General features: G+C 35.9%; 1 protein-coding gene across 1 annotated transcript in view; it reads left to right on the plus strand.

Annotated features, from left to right (window-relative positions):
* DSCAM (DS cell adhesion molecule) overlaps nucleotides 1-21,912 on the plus strand; it is a 933,525-nt gene that overhangs the window by 504,717 nt on the left and 406,896 nt on the right. The gene's annotated exons all lie outside the window — the stretch shown is intronic.

Raw genomic sequence — 21,912 nt, forward strand, 5'->3', positions numbered from 1 at the left:
CCTAAAGGATAAGGCCTAGTATACATAGAAAATATTTGTAGTTATTTCAATAAAATTGATTTCTATGTCTCACTGTTATTGCGTTGCTTTAAGTCATACAAGCCTTCACCTGTATATATGTTCATAAATACATATCACATTTACTTTATAGAAGTATTATAGCAATATTCATGTTGAAAATTCACTCTTCATTTATCCTAGACATTTGACTATCAAGGTATCTAAGGAAGAAAAAAATAATTATCTTTATTCAGATATTTATTGGATAATCTATTAAACTGATTCTGTAAACTTTTTCAAAAGGAGGAAAAGGGAGATTTTGTTTTTCTTGTTTATAACTTCTTAAAAATACCCTTTGAGTTCACCTTGGTTCTATACCTTCCCAGCTTTATTCATGGCTTCTAACAAATACCTCTGATCCTTGCTTGCATTCAAAGATGATATAAACATTCTACCCCTCTCCCCCCAATAATTCTACTTTGTGTTGTGAGACTTCTTTGGAAACCATTAAATTTACTTTAGTATGTCAGCAATCACCTAGATTGACCAAAAGGTAGAAAGTATTCCCCCCTTCAGATCCCCTCCATTCTCCCCTGAGCTTTAATGTTGTTTGTATTTTATTGGAAATTCTTCAGCAATATTTTCTGTAGAGTAGAATGCTACTTAAAATATGGGTAATAAAATGAGTAAGGAATTTCCCCTATTATTGGGTAGAGTGAAATGTGGGCAACTAAAAAGTGGCAGTAATCTAGAGATTTCTTAGTTCTAAAGAGCTGAAACATTTTGGTTACAATTACTATGAAAGAACAATAGATGAGTTCCTTTAGTGTTGTGTAAAATAACCAAGTCATTTGTAATATGTCTCATACATCAATAAATCAATTAACTAATCAACAAGTATTTATAGCAATATTCATATTGACAATTCACCACTGACTTTACAAACAAGTTAAAAACACTTAGAGACTACTTGAATGTTCATAGTTTTCTAGTCTGCTCATATTAATACTGTTCCATATTCAACTTCTGATTTGTTTTCTAGTATATTTCTTGACATCTTGACATCTTTTCACTTTTGCATTGAGATTGATGACAATGACCATTATTTATTTTAAAGATTCTTCTTTAGTTCTTAATAGAATTTGTCTCTATCTCTATCTGCATTCTGAGCATAAGCTACAATTATTTTCATAGGGGTCTTTTTGAATGTAAGGTTAGTCAATAAGCATTTATTAAACACTTACTCCTTTGCCTGGGTTAACTTGCTCCAATCTAGTCACCTAGTAGCAACATGGAGGAAGGAGAGGAGGAAAAAGATACATATACCCACCTAATAATGGGGTCCACTTCCCTTTATGGTGCCACATTGGGAACCACACCTTAGCAGTCAACCAGTATCCTGTGATTCTTATCCTTATAAAGAAAAAATAAAATATAGTCCCTGATTTCAAAGAAGTTGCAGTCTAATGGGGGAGACAACATATAAACAATTATATACAAACAAGATATATACAGATAAATTGGAGATAATCAACACAGGAGAGGCAGTAGATGAAGAAAATTTTTTTTCAGAAGGTAGGATTTTATGAGACTTGAAGGAAACCTGGGAAGATAGAAGCTGAAGATGGGAAGGGAGAGAGTTTCAAGCATGAGGATCAGCAAGTGAAAATGCCTGGAGTTAGGAGATGGAGGGGGAGGAAAAGCAAGCAGGCTACAATATGCAGAATACAAGGGAAGGGATTGAGTAAGAATGTAAGAGTAATAGTATAAAAAATAAGAAGAATGGACATGTAGAAAGTGGCCAGGTTATGTAAGACTTTAAATAGCAGACTGTGAATTTTATATTTGATCCTGAAAGCAATGTGTGCCACAAAGCTTATTTCAGATATTAGCTAGCCACATGTGCATATGAAAGGGTCTGGAGAGATGGAGTCAAGATGTTAAGAAGCAGAAAAAACTAAAATGAATTCTTTTTGAGAAAGCCAAAAAAATTTACAGTAAGGCATTTTTCTAGCCCAGGAAGGCTTAAAGAAACAGAAATCTATGGACACCGGGGAATGGAGTTGGCTTGAAAGGCTGCTGAGAAGAGGCACCAGGGCAGAAAGCACTGGGAAGAGATCCCAAAAGATAGGAATGAGTACCATCTGGCAGCTTCACAGATACAAGATACAGAAAAGCTTTCGCTATGTACTGAGCAAGGAACAAATTCCAAGAAGCAAATGATAGCTATCTGGTTCTGATTTCAGGAGGAGAGTACAGTGTCCCAGACCAAAGGGAAGGTGCAGTTTAGTCCTTCTGAACCTACAGAGCCTACTACCAGGCTAACAATGACAGACTCCAGCAGTAGTCTACTGAAACTCTCCAACATGAAGAAGCCCATAAACCCAAACCTGGGTCAGAAATTTGCAGAGCTTAGATCAAGAAGGCAATGATCAAACCTCTCCCTGGATTACACCACTTTGGGAGCAATGAGAGCTTGTAGGCCCCTATCTACAGCAGAATGATATGAAAGGACAGAAGCTCAGTCCAGACATTACACACACACATACACAACCAAGAGGTATGCAGACTCTAGCACTATCATCAAATCCCAAGTCAAGAAATAGGCTTGAATAATGAATAAACAAAAAAAGAATAAAAAAAAACTGTTATGGTGACAGGAAACTTAAGACATAGATATAGATGAAGAGATGCCTTGAAAAATCTGCAAGCAAAGAAAAATGCTTCTGGCCCAAAAGTCCATAAGAATTCCTAGAAGAGTTAAACTGACAATTTTTTAAGCTGAAAAATTATTTTAAAAACAAATGAGAGAAATAGAAAAAAATCAGGAAAAAGGCAAGAGGTAAGGAATCTATGAAAAGAGAATTAACAGACTAGAAAAAGAGGTTCAGAAACCTCATTGAAGAAAATAACTCACTGAAAATTTTAGCTGTCCAAATGAAAGCCACTTAGTCCATGAGACATCAAGAAATAACAAAACAAAGTCAAAAGCCTTTTTACAATAGAAAAAAAAATAAAATATTGCATAAGAAAAAAAACTGACCTAGAAAACAGATTAAGGGGAGATAATTTTGGAACCACTGTACTACCTGAAAGCCATCAATGACAACAACAACAAAAAGCCTAGACATTACATTTCAAGAAAATATAAAATAAAATAGATTCACATATTTTAAAACTGGAAGATAAAATAGAAATGGAAAGAAACTACCAGCAACCTCATTGTTTGTGAAGACAAACCACAAAATCTGAAATAGTTTTTTTGTTTCTTAAACTTCATTATTTATTTTTTAACATTCTTTTGTTTTTAAATTTTGAGTTCCAAATTTTCTGCTTCCCTCCCACTCTCTCCCATCCTTATTGAAAAGGTAATCCATACAATATCAATTATACATGTGAAATCATGTAAAACATATTTCCATATTAGTTGTATTTCAAAAAAAGTAAGAAAATTAAAAAAAACAGAGAATTATACTCCAATTTGCACTCAGAGTTTGTCAGTTCTCTCTCTGGATAGCATTTTTTCATCATGAGTCATTTGTAATGGCCTTGGATCATTGTGTTGATCAGGTTTTTTTTTCTTTGTTATTGTTCAGTCATTCAGTTGTGTCTGACTCTTCATGACCCCATGTAGCCAAGGCTTTCTAAAATAGTTTTTGAAAGAAATTCATTAGTTTGGTAGAAAGAGAGAGAGACAGAAAGAAAGGATGTCTCCCTATCTTAGGTTCTGGAAGGTTTATATCATATAAGATTTTGACAACAGTTTCTGCAGCATCAGACATAAATCACAAAAAAAGTAAGATTGGGCTGGTCCAAAACAAGAGCTGGGTATGGTGACCTAAAAGAAGGATGTTTTGGGTGGATCCAAGACCTGGGAGAACCTCAAATTCCTTATAGCTCTCTTCAGCATTCCTAGAGAACTATTAGGATCAAGTGACATTATGGGTGCAAACTGTTGCTAGATTTAAACAGCATAATAATTGTTTTTGAACAATATAATAAAGCATCCTTTCCACAATTTCCTCCTCTTGGGCTTTTTCCAAATTCAACATTCTTATAATAATTAAAGTACAATTACAGAAACAAAAAAAAATCTGGGTTATTGTAGCAAAGAAAGTTCGTTAAAATAACCTGAATCAATGGACGGGTCCCTTTTATTATCCCTCTTGTTTCAAGCTTGATATAACTCATTTGAGAAGGTGCAGGAGTCAGAATGGTGACAAACTTTTCCCAATATATCATAGTCAGAGGGATCAATTTGAATAAATATAAGTGGCTGTAGATCAGGAGACTTAAACTTACAACAAGAACAAGTATAGTGTGACCATGAATATCACAAAAAATCATAATACTATGTTTTCTTCAGTGTCTTAAAAATTGAACAGATTTATGTGGAGTCATAATTTCATAAATCCCTTAAGGAGACAAACCTTGTTAAACAGACTCCAAAGGTAAACTAAGTCAATTTACAGATTAAACTAGATATAGAGGGTCTGCAATTGACTGAATTAAGAAGAGGTATTTACATCTCATCATAAGAAACAAGAAAACTTAGTGTCATAGAGTTCCTTTTTCGCAAAGTTAGTGAGAATAGCTGAAAAATGATTAAATCATGTTAGGAAGCTCAAACTTCCCTGTTTCTTCTACCTGATGGATATCAAATAGTGAACTTGATTTTTCCATAATTCAAGTTTTCATGACATAAGGGAAGAAGAAGAAGAAGAAGAAGAAGAAGAAGAAGAAGAAGAAGAAGATGATGATTATGATGATGATGATGATGTTGATGATGATTATGATGATGTTGATAGGCTTTCAGTTAACCAAAAAGTTGCAGGGGGAATGACCCCATGCCTGAAAAAAATAATAAGAGGAATTTGGGCACATTGTCTTGCAGACAACCAAACAAAAAGAGCCCAAATATCATCAAGTCTCCTTGTTGTGGAAACCCACTTCCCATGTCCATGTAATCCGCATATTTCATCTAGAGTCCCAGTTGTCCCATGTAGTTATATATTCCCTGGAAACATCTTACCTTGGGAATTCTGGAAAAGACCTTGTTCTCAGGGTAGTTTCTTGTGGACACTACTCCTAACAGATCCACTTCTCTGGTTCCAAGTCATTCACAGAGATTTCCCCAGGAAATACTGCTAAAATCTGACAATAACAAGACTCAACAAAATTTAGTACAACCTCCTAAAGTTGGCTTTCTAGTAACTAGTTCAAATGGTCAAAAAATAGCTCAAATCTTTTGTAGCTAATGCTATTAACAGAGCTGTGAGAAGCAATGAAATTAGAACCCCATAATTCACATGAAAGTTCAGAGAATTTCAGTTTTTACGTACTACTTTCTCTTTCTATCTTTACCCAAACCCTGTACAAGTTATGGACAATGCCATCAACAGGCTGAAGGAAGAATTTTAAAGAGAATCAGTGACTTAAAAGACTTCAGAGAGACTTCAAAATAGGGAAAAAAACATGATTTAAAATTTTCTTTACAATTATTGATGGAATTTTACATGTAAAATCCATAATTCAATTTTGAGAATGTATTATTAAAACATACTTCAGGCTTGAATATATATATATATATATATATGTGTGTGTGTGTGTGTGTGTGTGTGTGTGTGTGTGTGTGTGTGTGTATGTATGTATAAAATTTCTTACTACTACTTCATTACTTCTTACTAAATCATTTAAATGAAAGCTGCTTCATTAAATATAAGACTTTTACTTGTATGGACTGATGCTGAGCAAAGTGAGCAGAACCAGGAGAATGTTATACACAGTAGCTACCATGTAGTGCAATGACTAACTTTGAGAGAGTTAGCCCTTCTCAGCAATGCAAGGATCTTAGACATCTCCAAAAGTCTCATGGTAGAAAATGCTATCCACATCCGAAGAAAGAACCATGGAGTTTGAATGCAGATCGAAGCATACTATTTGCTATTTTTTTTCCTTCTGTTTTGTTTTGTTTCCTCTTTCTTGTGGTTTCTCCCATTGGTTCTAATTCTTCCTTACAATATGATTAATGTGAAAATGTGTTTAATAGGAATGTGTATGTTGAGCTTATATCAGATTGCATGCCATTTTGGGGAGGGGGAGAAAAATTTGAAACTCAAAAGCTCGTGGAAGTGATTGTTGATAAATCAAAATAAATTCATAAACTTTTTTAATAAAGAATACTGAAAAGATGGAAAGAAAAAATGTAAGACTTTCACTTCTGTATCCTATCCCCTTCTTTCAAGCATATATATTAATTATCCTTATATCAGTGAAAGAATGCTGTCAGTGGAACTGACAAGATATTATAACCCTGCCCAAATAAAAAGTACCCAAAACTCTATCCAATTTATAGTAAAATACTCTTTTGTTTGTTTGTTTAGTATTTCCCCAATTACATGTAAAAACATTTTTTAACATTTATTTTTAAAATTTTGAGTTCCAAATTCTTTCCCTTACTCCCTCCCCACCCTCTACCTCCATTGAGAAGGCAAGCAATTTGATATTGGTTATATGTTTGTGGTCATGCAAAACATGTTTCCATATTAGTTATGTAATGAAAGAAAACAAACAAAACCAAAAAAAAACCTCAAAAAAATAACCAAAGTAAAAAAGTATGCTTCAATCTGTATTCAAATCCCACCAGTTCTTTCTCTGGAGATGGAGAGCATTCTTCATCACAAGGCTTCAGAGTTGTCTTAGATCATTATATTGCTGAAAATAGCTAAGTCATTCACAGCTGACCATCTTACAATATTGCTGTTACTTTGTACACAGTACATTTCACTTTGCATCAGCTCATGCAAGTCTTTCCAGGTTTTTCTGAGAGTATCCTGCTCATCATTTCTTATAGCATAATAGCATTCCATCACAATCACATAGCACAATTTGTTTAACCATCCCCCAATTGATGGGCATCCCCTCAATTTCCAATTCTTTGCCACCAGAAAAGAGCTGCTATAAATATTTTTTGTACATATAGTTCATTTTTCCTTTTAGTTCTTTTAATCTCTTTTGGGATATGGACGTAGTAGTGGATTTGCTAGGTCAAATGGTATGCATGGTTTTATAGCCCTTTGGCCATAGTCCCAAATTGCTCTACAGAATGTTTGAATCAGGTCACAATTCCACCAACAGTACATTGTCTCATTTTCCCCACATCCCTTCCAACATTTGTCATTTTCTTTTTCTGTTCTATTCGCTAATCTAAAAGGTATGAGGTAGTACCTCAGAATTTTTAAAATTTACATTTCTCAAATTAATACTGATTTAGAATGGGGCAGCTAGGTGGTGCAGTGGATAGAGCACCAGACCTGAAGTCGGAGGACCTGAGTTCAAATCTGACCTCAGACCAAACACGTGGCACTTACCAGCTATATGACCCTGGGCAAGTCACAATTGCCTTAAAAAAAAAAGAATAGTGATTTAGAGTATTTTTCATATGGATATGGATAGCTTTGATTATTTCATCTGAAAACTGTTCATATATTTTGATCATTTACCAATTGGGGAATGGCTTTTATTTTCATAAATTTGACTCAGTTCTCTATGTGTTTGAGAAATGAAGACTTTATCAGAGAAACTTGCTTCAAAAAATTTTCCACAGTTATGATTGCTAACTGTATTTCCGTCCATCTTATTTCCCCCTCTACTTATTCTGTTCTCTCTCTTTTCACCCTGTCCCCCCATCAAAAGTGTTTTGCTTCTGACTATTGCCTCCCCAAATTTGCTCTCTCTTCTATCACCCCCCCCTTCTCTTATGCCCTTCCCCTCCTACTTTCCTGTAAGGTAAGAAATATTTCTAAAACCAACTAAGTGTGTGTGTTATCCCCTCTTTGAGCCAATTTTGATGAAAGTAAGGTTCACTTACTTGCCTTCACCTACCCCCTTTTCCTTTCCACTGTACAAGCTTTTTCTTGCTGCTTTTATGTGAGATAATTTACCCTATTCTACCTCTCTCCCAGTGCAATCCTCTCTCATTCAATAATTTTAATTTTTAGATATCATACCTTCATACTCAATTCATATTTGTGCCCTCTGTCTATATATACTCCTTTTATCTGCCCTAACAATAAGAAAGTTCTACTTAAAGGTCCCTTGTTTCATTGAATTTCCATTTTTTCTCCTGAAGGATTATACTCAGTTTTGGAGGGTTGGTAATTCTTGGTTGTAATCCTGGCTCCTTTGCTCTCTGGAATATCATATTCCAAGCCCTGATCCTTTAATGTAGAAGCTGCTTGTCTATCCTGATTGTGGTTCCATGGTATTTGAAATATTTATTTTTGGCTGCTTGCAATGTTTTCTCCTTGACCTTGGGAAATTGGCTATAATATTCTTGGGTGTTTTCTTTCAGGGATCTCTTTCAAGAATAGATCAATGCATTCTTTCGATTTCTGTTTACCCTCTGATACTAAAATATCAGGACACTTTAACAATTTCTTGAAAGATGATGTCTACATACCATTTTTGATCATGGCTTTCAGGTAGTCCAATAGTTCTTAAATTCTCTCTCCTGGATTTATTTTCCAAGTCAGCTGTTTTTCCAATGAGATATTTCACATTGTCATCTATTTTTTTCTTTCTTTTGGTTTTGTTTTATTGGTTCTTGATTTCTCATAAAGTTGTTAGTTTTCATTTGCTCAATTCTAATTTTTAGTAATTATTTTCTTCGGTGAGCTTTTGTACCTCCATTTTTATTTGGCAATTCTACTTTTTAAGAAGATTTTTTTTTCTTCAGCGAATTTTTGTGCCTCTTTTTCTATTTGACCAATTTTGTTTTTCTGTGCATTCTTTTCCTCATTGGTTTTTGCACTTCTTTTACCGTTTGGTGTAGTTTGTTTTTTAAGGTGTTATTTTCTTTAGTTTTTTTTATGTGTGTCTCCTTTACCAAGCTATTGACTCTTTTTTTCATGATTTCTTGCATCACTGTTATTTCTCTTCACAATTTTTCCTCTACCTCTCTTACTTGATTTTCAAAATCCTTTTAAAGCCCTTCCATAGCCAGAGACCAATTCATGTTTTTCTTGGAGGCTTTGGATTTAGGAGCTTTGACTTTGTTATCATCTTCTGAGTGTGTGCTTTGATCTCCCTCATCATCATATTAACTGTCTATGGTCAGAAGTGTTTTTCTATTGTTTGCTCCTTTTTCAAGTCTATTTCTTGCCTTTTAACCCCTTGTTAAAGTGGGGCTCTGGTTCTCTGGTAGAGGACACTGTCCCATGCTTCAGGGTTCTTGTGCAACTGTTTTCTTTTTTTTTAAATGTTATTAATTTATTTTGATTTATCAACAATCACTTCCATATGCTTTTGAGTTGAAAATTTTTCTCCCCCTTCCTCCCCCCCCACCCTCCCCAAGACAGCACACAATTTGATATAGGCTTTACATTTACATACCCATTAAACATATTTTCACATTAGTGAAGTTGTAAATAAAAATTAAAACCAATAGGAGGAACCATCAGAAAGATGAAACAAAACTCAACAGAAGGTAAAAATAAGTGATAGTGATTCAACTTCCATAGTTCTTTCCTTGGATGTGGGCAGCATTTTCCATCCTGAGCCCTCTGGAGGTGTCTTAGATCCTCATAATGCTGAGAAGGATTCAGTTTAACAACCTTACTCATTGCATAACATGGCTGTTATTGTGTACAAAGTCCTCTTGGTTCTGCTCACTTCACTCAGCGTCAGATCATATAAGTCTTTCCAGGTTTTTCTGAAGTCAGCCTGTTCATCATTTCTTATAGCACAATAGTATTCCATTACATTCATGTACCACAACTTGCTCAGCCATTCCACAATTGATGGGCATCCTCTACATTTCCAATTCTTTGCCACCACAAAAAGAGGTGCTATGAATATTTTTGTACATGTGGGTCCCTTTCCCATTTGTTTGATCTCTTTGGGATATAGCCCTAGAAGTGCTATTGCTGGATCAAAGGGTATGCACATTTTTGTAGCCCTTTGGACATAGTTCCAAATTGTTCTCCAAAATGGTTGGATCATTTCACAACTCCACCAACAATGTATTAGTGTTCCAATTTTCCCACATCCTCTCCAACATTTATTATTTTCCTGTTTGTTCATGTTGGTCAATCTGATAGGTTTGATGTGGTACCTCAGAGTTGTTTTGATTTGCATTTCTCTAACCCAATAATGATTTAGAGCATTTTTTCATGTGACTATAGATGGCTTTAATTTCTTCATCTGAGAACTGTCTGTTCATATCCTTTGACCATTTATCAGTTGGGAAATGGCTTGTGTTCTTATAAATTTGTCTTAATTCTCTATATATTTTAGAAATGAGGCCTTTATCAGAGAGGGTGGTTGTAAAAATTCTTTCCCAATTTTCTACCTTCCTTCTAATCTTAGCTGCATTGGCTTTGTTTGTGCAAAAACTTTTCAATTTAATGTAATCAAAATGATCCATTTTGCTTTTCATAATGTTCTCTATCTCCTGTTTGGTCATGAATTCTTCTGTTCTCCATAGATCTGATAGGTAAACTATTCCTTGTTCTCCCAGTTTACTTATGGTATCAGCCTTTATATCTAAGTTATGAACCCATTTTGACTCTATTTTGGTATATGGTGTGAGATTTGGGTCTATGCCTAGTTTGCCAATACTCTTTCAGTTTTCCCAGCAGTTTTTTCAGAGTGGGTTCTTATCGCAGAAGCTGGGGTCTTTGGGTTTATCAAATAATAGATTACTATAGTCATTGACTACTGTGTCTTGCATATTTAACCTATTCCACTGATCCACCTCCCTATTTCTTAGCCAGTATCAAGCAGTTTTGATGATTGCTGCTTTATAATAGAATTTAAAATCTGGAATTGCTAGGCCACCTTCCCCTGCATTTCCTTTCATTAGTTCCTTTGATATTCTGAACCTTTTGTTTTTTCAAATAAATCTTGTTATTATTTTTTCTAACTCTATAGAATAATTTTTTGGTAGTTTGATTGGTATGGCACTGAATAAGTAAATTAGCTTAGGTAGGATTGTCATTTTTATTGTTAGCTCAGCCTACCCATGAGCAACTGATGTTTTTCCAATTATTTAGATCTGATTTTATTTGTGTGAAAAGTGCTTCATAATTGTGTTTATAGAGTTCCTGGGTTTGTTTTGGGAGGTAGACTCCTAAATATTTTATAATGTCTATGGTAAATTTAAATGGGATTTCTCTTGCTGCTGGGCTGTTTGTAATATATAGAAATGCTGGTGATTTATGTAGGTTTATTTTATAGCCTGCAACTTTTGTGCAACTGTTTTCAAAGATAATTCTAGAGACCCATGAGTTTTCAGTTCTTCCAAGGTGGTATGATATACCACATATATATGATAGTACTCTCCTGGCCTGTGCTCTTGTCTGTGAGTGATTATAAGCACTCTATTCTACCCTGGAACTGTGATGAAGGTCCCTGCTCCACTGCAGCCCACAAACTCTGGTGTGCTAGTGCTCCTCCTCACCCTGGGTCTGCCACCCAAGTCTGTGACCCAGAAGCAACAGAGTCCTGCCCCCAGCACCAGCAAAGAGACCCCTGTAATCTCCTTTTGATCTGCTGTTTGATGGGCTTACCCTCTGTGGGCTGAGAGCCCGATAAGCAGCTGCTGCCACTGCAGATTCAGTGACTCCCAAGGCCTGCTCTTAGTTTGTTGGGGCCTCAACTGTGCCGGTAAAGCCTGTGCTAAACTGTGTTCCACTCTCACCCCAGTGAGACAGACCTCTCCTGCCAACCTTCTAAGCTGTCCTTGGCCAGAAAATAAATTTACCCTCTCCCTTTGTGGGTTCTGCTGCTCCAGATTTTGTTTTACAGCATTATTTAAAGATATTCAGAGGAGTCTTGGGGGGAGAGCTTAGGTGAGTCATTGCCTTTTCTCTGCCATCTTGGCTCCACCTCCCCCGTTGTAACTACATTTTTTTGCCAGTTCAATTAATAATCTAGTAGCATCCATATTAAAAGAGAAGTTACTTTTCTTTTTTTAAAATTTTTATTTAGTGTTTAATTTTCCCCAGGTACATGAAAAAACAATTTTAACATTCATTTTAAAAACTTTGAGCTCCAAATTCTCTCCCTTCCTCCCTCTCCAACCCCCTCATTGAGAATGCAAGCAATTCTTTATGGGTTATACATGTGTAGTAATATGCAATATATTTCCATGATAGACATGTTGTAAAAAATTATATTTCTTTCCATCCCATCCCATCCCCATTTATTCTATTCTCTCTTCTTTCACCCTGTCCCTCCTTAAAAGTGTTTTGCTTCTGACTAACCCCTCCCCCAACCTGCCCTCCCTTCTATCACCCCCTTTTCTCTTATCCCCTTCCCCCCTAGTTTCCTGTAGAGTAAGATAGATTTCTATACCAAAATTGAGTATTCCCAATTTAAGCCAATTCTGATGAGAATCTCACCTCCCCCCTTCCCCTCCACTGTAAAAGCTTTTTCTTGCCTCTTATATGTGAGATAATTTACCCCATTCATCCTTTCCCTCTCTCCATTCCTCTTTTACCTCTTAATTTTATTTTTTAGATCTCATCCCTTCATATTCAACTCATATTTCTGCCCTCTGTCTATAGATCCTCCTTCTAACTACCCTAATAATGAGAAAGGTCTTATAAGTTACAAATATCATCTTTCCACATAGCAATGTAAACAATTTAACTTCAATAAGTCCCTTATAACTTCTCTTTCCTGTTACCTTTTCATGCTCCTTTTGAGTCTTGTATTTGAAAGTCAAATTTTCCATTTAGCTCTGACCTTTTCTCAAGAGTGAATGAAATTCCTCTATCTCATTGAATGTCTTCCCCTGAAGTTTTGCTGGGTAAGTGATTCTTGGTTGTAATCCTAGCTCCTTTGACCTCTGGAATATATCACATTCTAAGCTCTCTGATCCTTTAATGTAGAAGCAGCTAAATCTTGTGTTATCCTGATTGTGGCTCCACAATATTTGAATTGTTTCTTTCTGGCTACTTGCAATGTTTTCTCCTTGACCTGGGAACTCTGGAATTTGGCTATAATATTCCTGGGAGTTTTCATTTTGGGATTTATTTCAGGAGGTGATTGGTGGATTCTTTAGACCTCTATTTTACCCTCTGATTCTAGAATACAAGGACAATTTTCCTTGACAATTTCTTGGAAGATAACATCTAGGTTCTTTTTTTGAGCATGTAGTCAATAATTTTAAAATTCTCTCTCCTGGACCTATTTTCCAGGTCAGTTGTTTTTCCAATCAGATATTTCACATTATCTATTTTTTCATTCTTTTGGTTTTCTTTTATTGCTTCTTGATTTCTCAAAAAGTCATTAGCTTCCATTTGCTCCATTCTATTTTTTAAGGAATAATTTTCTTCAGTGAGCTTTTGGACCTCCCTTTCTGTGTGGCCAATTCTGCTTTTTAAGGCATTCTTCTCCTCATTAGCTTTTTGGACCTCTTTTACCATTTGGTCTAGTCTATTTTTTAAGGTACTATTTTCTTCGTATTTTTTGAGAGGTCTCATTTAGCAAGCTGTTGACTTGCTTTTCATGATTTTCGTGCATCACTAACATTTATCATCTGTATTTTTCTTCTACTTCACTTATTTGATTTTCAAAATCCTTTTTGACCTCTTCCATGGCCTGAGACTAATTCATTTTTTTTTTTTTGCGGGCTTTGCATATAGGAGATTTGATTTTGTTGTCTTATTCCAAATGTGTATTTTGATTTTCCTTGCCCCTGTAGTAATTTTCTATAGCCAGAATATTTTTCTGTTGTTTGTTCATTTTCTCAACCTATTACTTGAGTTTTAACTGTTTGTTAAGGTAGCATTCTACTTCCAGAGTAGAGGGCACACTGTCCCAAGCTTCATGGGTTTTCTGCAGCTGTTTTCAGAGATACTTCTAGGGACCTGTAAGTTTTCAGTTCCTCCAAGGTGGTATGATTTAAGGAGTGGTGTGTAGCATCCTTCTGGCCTGTCCTCTGGTCTGTGAGCTACCACAAGCACTCTTTGCTGCCCTGGAACAGTGAAGAGTGCCCCTCTTCACTGCTGCTTAAGCTCTGCTCTGTTAGTGCTCCTTCTCACCCCAGGATTGTGACCCAGATTCAATTACGAGCAAAACAACAGAGTCTTGTGTCAGTGCTAATGAAGAGCCCCTTGTAATCTCCTTCTGACCAGTTATTCACTTCACCTTAGTGTCTGTGGGCTGAGAGCTCCTAAAGCAGCCACTATTGCCACTGTCACCACCACTACTGCTCCTGCTGCTAATTCAGTCACTCCCAAGGCCTGCTCCTGGTTTGCTAAGCTAAGGGTGTTCTGGTGTGGCCTGTGCTGGACTGCCCTCCTCTCTCATCTCAATCTGACAGACCTTTCCTGCTGACCTTCTAAGTTGTCTTTAGCATCTGTGGGATGAGAAATCTGGAAACTGCCACTGCTGCCAGTGATTCAATTCCCTGAGGCCTGCTCTGGGTTTACAGGGACCCAGTCCATGCTGACAGATTGTCCTTAAATGAGCTCCTCTCTCAGCCTGGTGCAACAAACCTCTCTTGCCACCCTTGCAGGTTTTCTTGGCCTGGAAATTTGTTTCACTCTGTCATTTTGTGGGTTCTGCTGCTTTAGAATTTGTTTAGAGTCATTTTTAAAGCTATTTGGAGGAGTTTAGGGGAGAACTCAAGTGAGTCCCTGCCTTTACTCCACCATCTTGGCTCCGCCCCCCAATCCAGAAATTATTTTTCTAATGATATAATTGTGTCCCCTTCTGTTTATCATTTTTCAAATTAATAGCATTTCTGGTACACTAGTTTCCCAAAATTCACAATGCAAGAAAAATTAGAATAGCAATTCTAACAATTTGAATTTAACAATTCTAACCATAACATAAATAATATTATGGATTCAAAAAAGTAACAGAAAACTTTTTGCCAGTCAAATGATATGAATTCATTTGAATGCATTTCTGAAGCTTCATATATAAAATCATTTCACCAAATTATCAGTTTGGCATTCTATACCAATTACATTCAAAACCAGTACAGAGTAATTACACTTAATAAAAATAATTAGCTAACATTTATATAGCACTTATTCTGTGCCTGAAACTGTACTAACCACTTTACAATTTTTTTTCTATGAAATCCTTCCAACAACAATGTGAACTAGCTGCTATTATCATCTCATTTTATTGCAGCATATGTATGTGTTCTCATATGGGAGGAATAGGATGGAGGAGAATGATACACATAGCCTGTCACAACTTTTCTTTATCAAGAGTGTTTTCTATTTAGACAGAGGACGTTGGTGTGATTCTATTATGTTTGAATGAACACAAAAAATAAGAATGGACAGGATAGGGAAGCTGAACACACTGGGAGAAAGGGGAAGGGAGAGGAAGAATAAATATAAATAAGTTACACAATGAGGAGTTATACAACATCTGGCATTATAATGAAACTTGCAGTAAAAAAAATTGCATGAAATATTGATTTTTAGGTAAAATTATCTGTCAGTTCTTTCCTTTATACATCCAAAGCAAAGTCTTAGACACTATTTTTCTCTTAACATAGCAACAAGATCGAATCATGTTGAACTTATAGTCCTTAAAGCCTCCAAATGTTTTTCTCCATTCTTGTTGCTGAAGATGTATTCTTTTTTTTAACCTAAGTGCCATGCTTACATTAATTCCTATTAAATTTCATCTTATTACATTCAGCCCACTGTCCTATACTATTCAAACATTTTTGTAACCTGACTATATAATCCTGTATGTACATATATATTTACATATTATCTTCCCTGTTTTAATGTGATTCCTATAACAGCAGGTAACTTTTTTTTAACCTTACTTTATATCACAAATACATTACACAGTTCCTGGTACTATCAAGTGCTAAATAAATAATAAATACCTGTTGACTGAAACATAAAGTATGCAATTTCAAATGAAACTGCTCTTTCCAAAGTTATCAGTCATTTCTTTATCGTTGTTGTGGGGTTTTTTTAGACAATTGGGGTTAAGTGACTTACCTAGGGTCACACAGCTAGTAAGTGTCAAGTGTTTGGTCTGAGGCCAGATTTGAACTCAGGTCCTCCTGACTTCCAGGCCAGTACTCTATTCGCTGCGCCACCTACCTGCCCCTGATTTCTTAATTATCGCATCTAATGACTTTTTTTCCATCCTCATCCATCTTATTCTCTCTGCAGCCTTTGATACTTATTGTTACTTTCTTTTCTCTAGGTGTCCACAATACTACTATACTACCATAATACTACTGTATCCTCCTACATATCTAACCAATCTTCCTCAATCTATTTTGTTGGATCTTCCATGCCCACTAATGGTGGATTTTCCCTGTGCTCTGTCATGGGCCCTCTTCTCTTTTCCCCCTATATACTGTTTTACTTGGTGATTTCATCTGCCCCTATGGATGCAATTATCATCTTTATCCTAAGTGTATCAGATCTTCTTATCCACTGCTAACCTTTCTTCTAACCTCCAGACTCACATACTCTACCTATTAGACCTCTTCAACCATGTGTTCTATAGACATCTCAAACTCAACATGTCAAAACTTAATTGTGCCCCACCACTCTCTTCCTAACTTCATTTTTACTATTGAGAGTAAAACCATTTTCATGGATTCACAGCCTAGGTTTCCTTCCATACTTCCCACTCTCTCTCACTCCCCCATATCCAATCTGTTACTGAGTCCCATCAGTTTTACCTTTGTAACAACTCTCTTCTATGCACTAATTATCTCCTCTGATACTACCACAACCACAATGCAATCTGTCATTACTTCAAGCCTGGACTATTATAAGAGCCTACTCCAGTGCATTCCCCACCCAGCTGTCAAAGTGATATTCCTAAAGAGTGTGTCAATTCATATCATCCCCCCTATTCAACAGTGACTTTCTTCAGGATCAAATATAAAACCCTCTGCTTGTCATTTGATGTTCTTCATAACCTACCCCTCCATACCTTTGTAGTCTTCTTATACTTTATTCAAAAACCTGGAAAGACTTAAATGAACTTATGCTGAGTGAAGTGAGCAGAACCAGGAGAACATTGTACACAGTAATAGCAAAGTTGTACAAAGAATAACTTTGATAGACTTAGCTCTTCTCAACAAGGCAAGAATCTAAGACAACTCTACAAGACTCATGATGGAAAATGTTATCTACATACAGAAAAAGAACTACAGAGTCTGAATGCAGATAAAAGCATACTATTTTCCCCTTTTTTTTGTTTTCTTTCTGATGGTTTTTCTTTTTTTTCTGATTTCTTCTTTCACAACATGACTAATGTGAAAATATGTTTAAGATGATTCTACATGAATACCCATATCAGACTGCTTGCCATCTTGGAGAGGGTGTGGAGGGAGAAAAAAATTTTGGAACTCAAAATCTTATAAAAGTGAACATTGAAAAGTGAACTTGGATATACCACAACTTGTTCAGCGATTCCCTAATTGATGAGCATCCCCTTAATTTCCAATTTGCCACCACAAAAAGAGCTGATATATATATATATATATATATTATATATATATATAATATATATATATAATATATGTATATAGATATAGATATATAGATATATATATACACACACACACATATATATACACCCACATGTTATATATACATACACACACATACATATATACATATATAATGTATATATGTATATATATGTAATGTATCTATGTGTAATGTGTGTGTGTATATATGTGTGTATATATGTATATATGCATGTGTGCATGTGTGTATGTGTATATATATATAATATAGATATAGATATAGATATAGATATAGATATAGATATAGATATAGATATAGATATAGATATAGATATAGATATAGATATAGATATAGATATAGATATAGATATAGATATAGATAGATATAGATATAGATATAGATATAGATATAGATAGATAGATATTTACAAATAGGTTTTCCCTCCTTTTCTATCTATTTGGCATACAGACCTGGTAGTGGTATTGTTGGATCAAAGGTTATGCAAAATTTTATAGCCCTTTAGCCATAATTCCAAATTGTTCTCCATAGCAGTTGAATTAGTTCACAACTCCACCAACAGTGTGTTAGTTTCCCAGTTTTCCCACATCCCCTCCACCATTTGTCATTTTTGTTTTCTGTCATATTAGCCAATATGATAGGTATGATGTGGTACCTTAGAATTGTTTTAATTTGCATTTCTCTAATCAAGTGATTTACAGCATTTTTTCACATGACAATAGATATCTTTGATTTCTTGGTCTGAAAAATGCCTTTTAATATTCTTCTATATGATGAGTTAGAGAGGTGAGAGTTGTAAAGCAAGTAAACCAAATAGGAAAATATTGCAATGGTCTAGGTAAGAGATGATGAGGGAGTTAGGAAGGGTCTATGTGAATGGAGAGGAAATGATAGGTTCTATGGAAATAGACTAGATAAGTCTTGTCTGTTCTTTTGTATGGAATACAAAGGAGAGAGAAGAGTAGAGGATGACTCTAAGGTTGCAAAAATGGGAAGACACTGCTTTGTCTAAATAAGAAAGTTAGTAGGAGGGGTAGGTTTGCTGGAGAAGATAATGAGCTCCATTTTGACATGTAGAATTTGAGATGGCCACTCATTCTTGGGAGATGCTCACTTATAGTGAGTAGATAGGAGAAAAATGATGGGTCAATAAAAGGCACTAAGAAGGAATGATCAGATAGATGGGGAGAACACAAAGCATGGAAAAAATGAACAAAGAGAGTATCTTATACAAACTTCTAGTCAAAAAGTACAGAAAAAGTAAATCCCCTGTTTTTTTTAAATCTTCAAGAGACTTATGTCTTTGTATCATAGATTTAGAGGGAGAAAAAACATTAGATAAGGAACTGAGGCTCAAAGTAGGTAAGTGATTTGCCCAAGGATAACAAACTAATATGTGTTATGATTCTAGGTGGCACAGTGCATAGAGCACTAGGCCTGAAGAAAATCTGAGTTCAAATCTGGCCTCAAACATTCACTAGATATGTGACCCTGGGCACTTAAACTCTCTTTGCCTCAGCTTCCTTATCTGTAAGAGGAGAAAACCCCTCTCAGAGTTATTGTGAGGGTCAAATAATATAACAATTGTAAAGTACATAGTACAAAACCTAGTGCATAGTAAGGATTATATGCATTTTAGCTATTACTATTATTGTTATTCAAGCCTATGACACCAAAACAAATGTTCTTTTTTAATTTTTAAAATTTTAAAAAATTTTTTTTATTGTTTTTAAATACAAATTTATTTATTTTTAGTTTTCAACATTCACTTCCACAAGGTTTTGAATTCCAAATTTCTCACCTCTCCCCCCACCCCAAGATGGCATGCATTCTGAATACCCCTTCCGCTAGACTGCCTTCTTTTCTATCTCTCCCCTCTCCCTTCTCTTAGCCCTTTCCACTTCCATTTTCCTGTAGAGCAGGATAGACTTCTGTACCCCATTTCCTGTATTTCTTATTTCCCAGTAGCATGTGAAAACATTTCTTTTTAAAACATGTGTTTTTAAAACTTTGAGTTCCAAATTTTCTCCCTTCCTCCCTCCCCACCCACCCTCATTGAAAAGGCAAGCAACTCAATATAGGTTGTACATGTGCAGTTATCCAAAACACTTCCATAGTAGACATGTTGTGAAAAACTAACTCTATTTCCCTTAATCCTATCCTGCCCTCCCATTTATTCTATTCTTTCTTTTGACCCTGTCCCTCCTCAGAAGTATTTGCTTCTGATTACCCTCTTTCCCAATCTGCCCTCCTCTCTATCATCCCCCTGCTCTCTTGCCCCCTTCTTTTCCTGCAGGGTAAGACAGATTTCCATACCCAATTGAATGTGTATGTTATTCTCTCCTTAAGCCAAATCCTATGAGAATAAGATTCCCTCATTCCCTCTCATCTTCCCCTGTTTCCCCTCCACTGTGAGAGACATTTCTTTTCTGTTTTTTTTGTCTGTGAGATAATTTACCCCATTCTACCTCTCCCTTTCTTCTCTGAGTGTCATCCTTTCTCATCCCTTAATTTTATTCTCCAGATATGACCCCTTAAACTTCAACTCACCCTGTGCCCTCTATCTATCGATCTATATATGTATATATCTATGTATATATATATATATATATATACACATATAATTTTTTCCCTTCAACTGCGCTAATACTGACAAAGTTCTCATGAGTTACAAATATCATCTTTCCATTCAGGAATGTAAACAGTTCAATCTTAATAAGTCTCTTGTGATTTCTCTTTCCTGTTTACCTCTTCATGTCCCACTTGAGTCCGGTATTTGAAAGTCAAATTTTCTATTTAGCTCTGGTCTTTTCATCAAGAACGCTTGAAAGTCCTCTATTTCACTGAATGACCATTTTTTCCCCTGAAGAATTATACTCAGTTTTGCTGGGTAGGTGATTCTTGGTTGTAATCCTATCTCCTTTGCCCTCCAGAATATTATATTCCATGCACTCCGGTCCTTTAATGTAGAAGCTGGTAAATCTTGTGTTATCCTGATTGTGTTTCCACAGTACTTGAATTATTTCCTTCTGGCAGCTTGTAATATTTTCTCCTTGACCTGGGAACTCTGGAATTTGGCTATAATATTCCTAGGAGTTTTCCTTTGGGGATCTCTTTCAGGAGGAGATCTGTGGATTCTTTCAATTTCTATTTTGCCCTCTGATTCTAATATATCAGTGCAGTTTTCTTTGATAACTTCTTGAAAGATGATGTCTAGGCTCTTTTTTTGATCATGGCTTTCAGATAGTCCAAGAATTTTTAAATTCTCTCTCCTGGATCTGTTTTCCAGGTCAGTTGTTTTTTCAATGAGATATTTCATGTTCTTTTCTAATTTTTCATTCTTTTGGATTTGTTTTTACTGTGTCTTGATTTCTCATAAAGTCACTAGCTTTCAATTGCTCTATCCTAATTTTTAAGGAAGTTTTTTCTTCAGTAATCTTTTGGACTTCCTTTCCCATTTGGCCAATTTTTCTTTTTAGGGCATTTTTCTCCTCATTGGCTTTTTGGACCTCTTTTGCCATTTGGGTTAGGCAATTTTTAAAAGTGCTATTTTCTTCAATATTTTTTTGGGTCTCCTTTAGCAAGCTGTTGACTTGTTTTTCATGATTTTCTTGCATCACTCTCATTTCTCTTCCCAGTTTTTCCTCTACTTCCCTTACTTGCTTCTCAAAATCCCTTTTGATCTCTTCCAAGGACTGGGACTGCTTCATATTTTTCTTGGAGGCTTTGGATGTAGGAGCTTTGACTTTGTTGTCTTCTTCTGGTTATATATTTTGATCTTCTTTTTCACCAAAATAAGATAATATAGTCTGACTCTTTTTGCGCTGCTTGCTCAGGATCCCAGCCAATTACTTGAGTTTTAAACTCTTTGTTAAGGTAAGAGTCTGCTTCCAATGTGGAGAGTGTACTGTCCCAAGCTTCAGAGGTTTGTATAGCTGTTTTCAGAGATACTTGTAGGGACCTGTAAATTTTTAGTTCTTCCAAGGTGGTATGATAAGGGGTGAGGTGTTTACTCCTTTCCTGGCCTGTGATCACAAGCACTCCTTTCTGTCCTGTAACTGTGAGGAGGGTTATCTCCATACAGCCACTACAAGCTCCACCATGCCAGTGCTCCTCCTCACCCCAGCACCGCCACCCAGAACTGTGACCCAGATCCACAAATGGGCAAAGCAAGAGATTCCTGCCTCAGCAGTGGCAAAGAGATCCCCGCAGTCCCTCTCTGATCAGCCACTGGATTCCCCCTCAGTCTATGGGCCTGAAGCTCAGGAAGCAGCTGCCCCTCCCAGGGCCACACTCTTGGGGAATGGAGCTGAAACCCTGCCTTCCTCTCTGAGCACTGACAAACACAGACTTTTCCCACTGACCTTCTAAGTTGTCTTTGACATTAGTGGATTGAGGAGTCTGGAAA

The sequence above is a fragment of the Phascolarctos cinereus genome, unplaced genomic scaffold, assembly GCF_003287225.1.
Source record: "Phascolarctos cinereus isolate Bilbo 61053 unplaced genomic scaffold, phaCin_HiC Scaffold_726;HRSCAF=1367, whole genome shotgun sequence".
NCBI classification, from domain to species: domain Eukaryota; kingdom Metazoa; phylum Chordata; class Mammalia; order Diprotodontia; family Phascolarctidae; genus Phascolarctos; species Phascolarctos cinereus.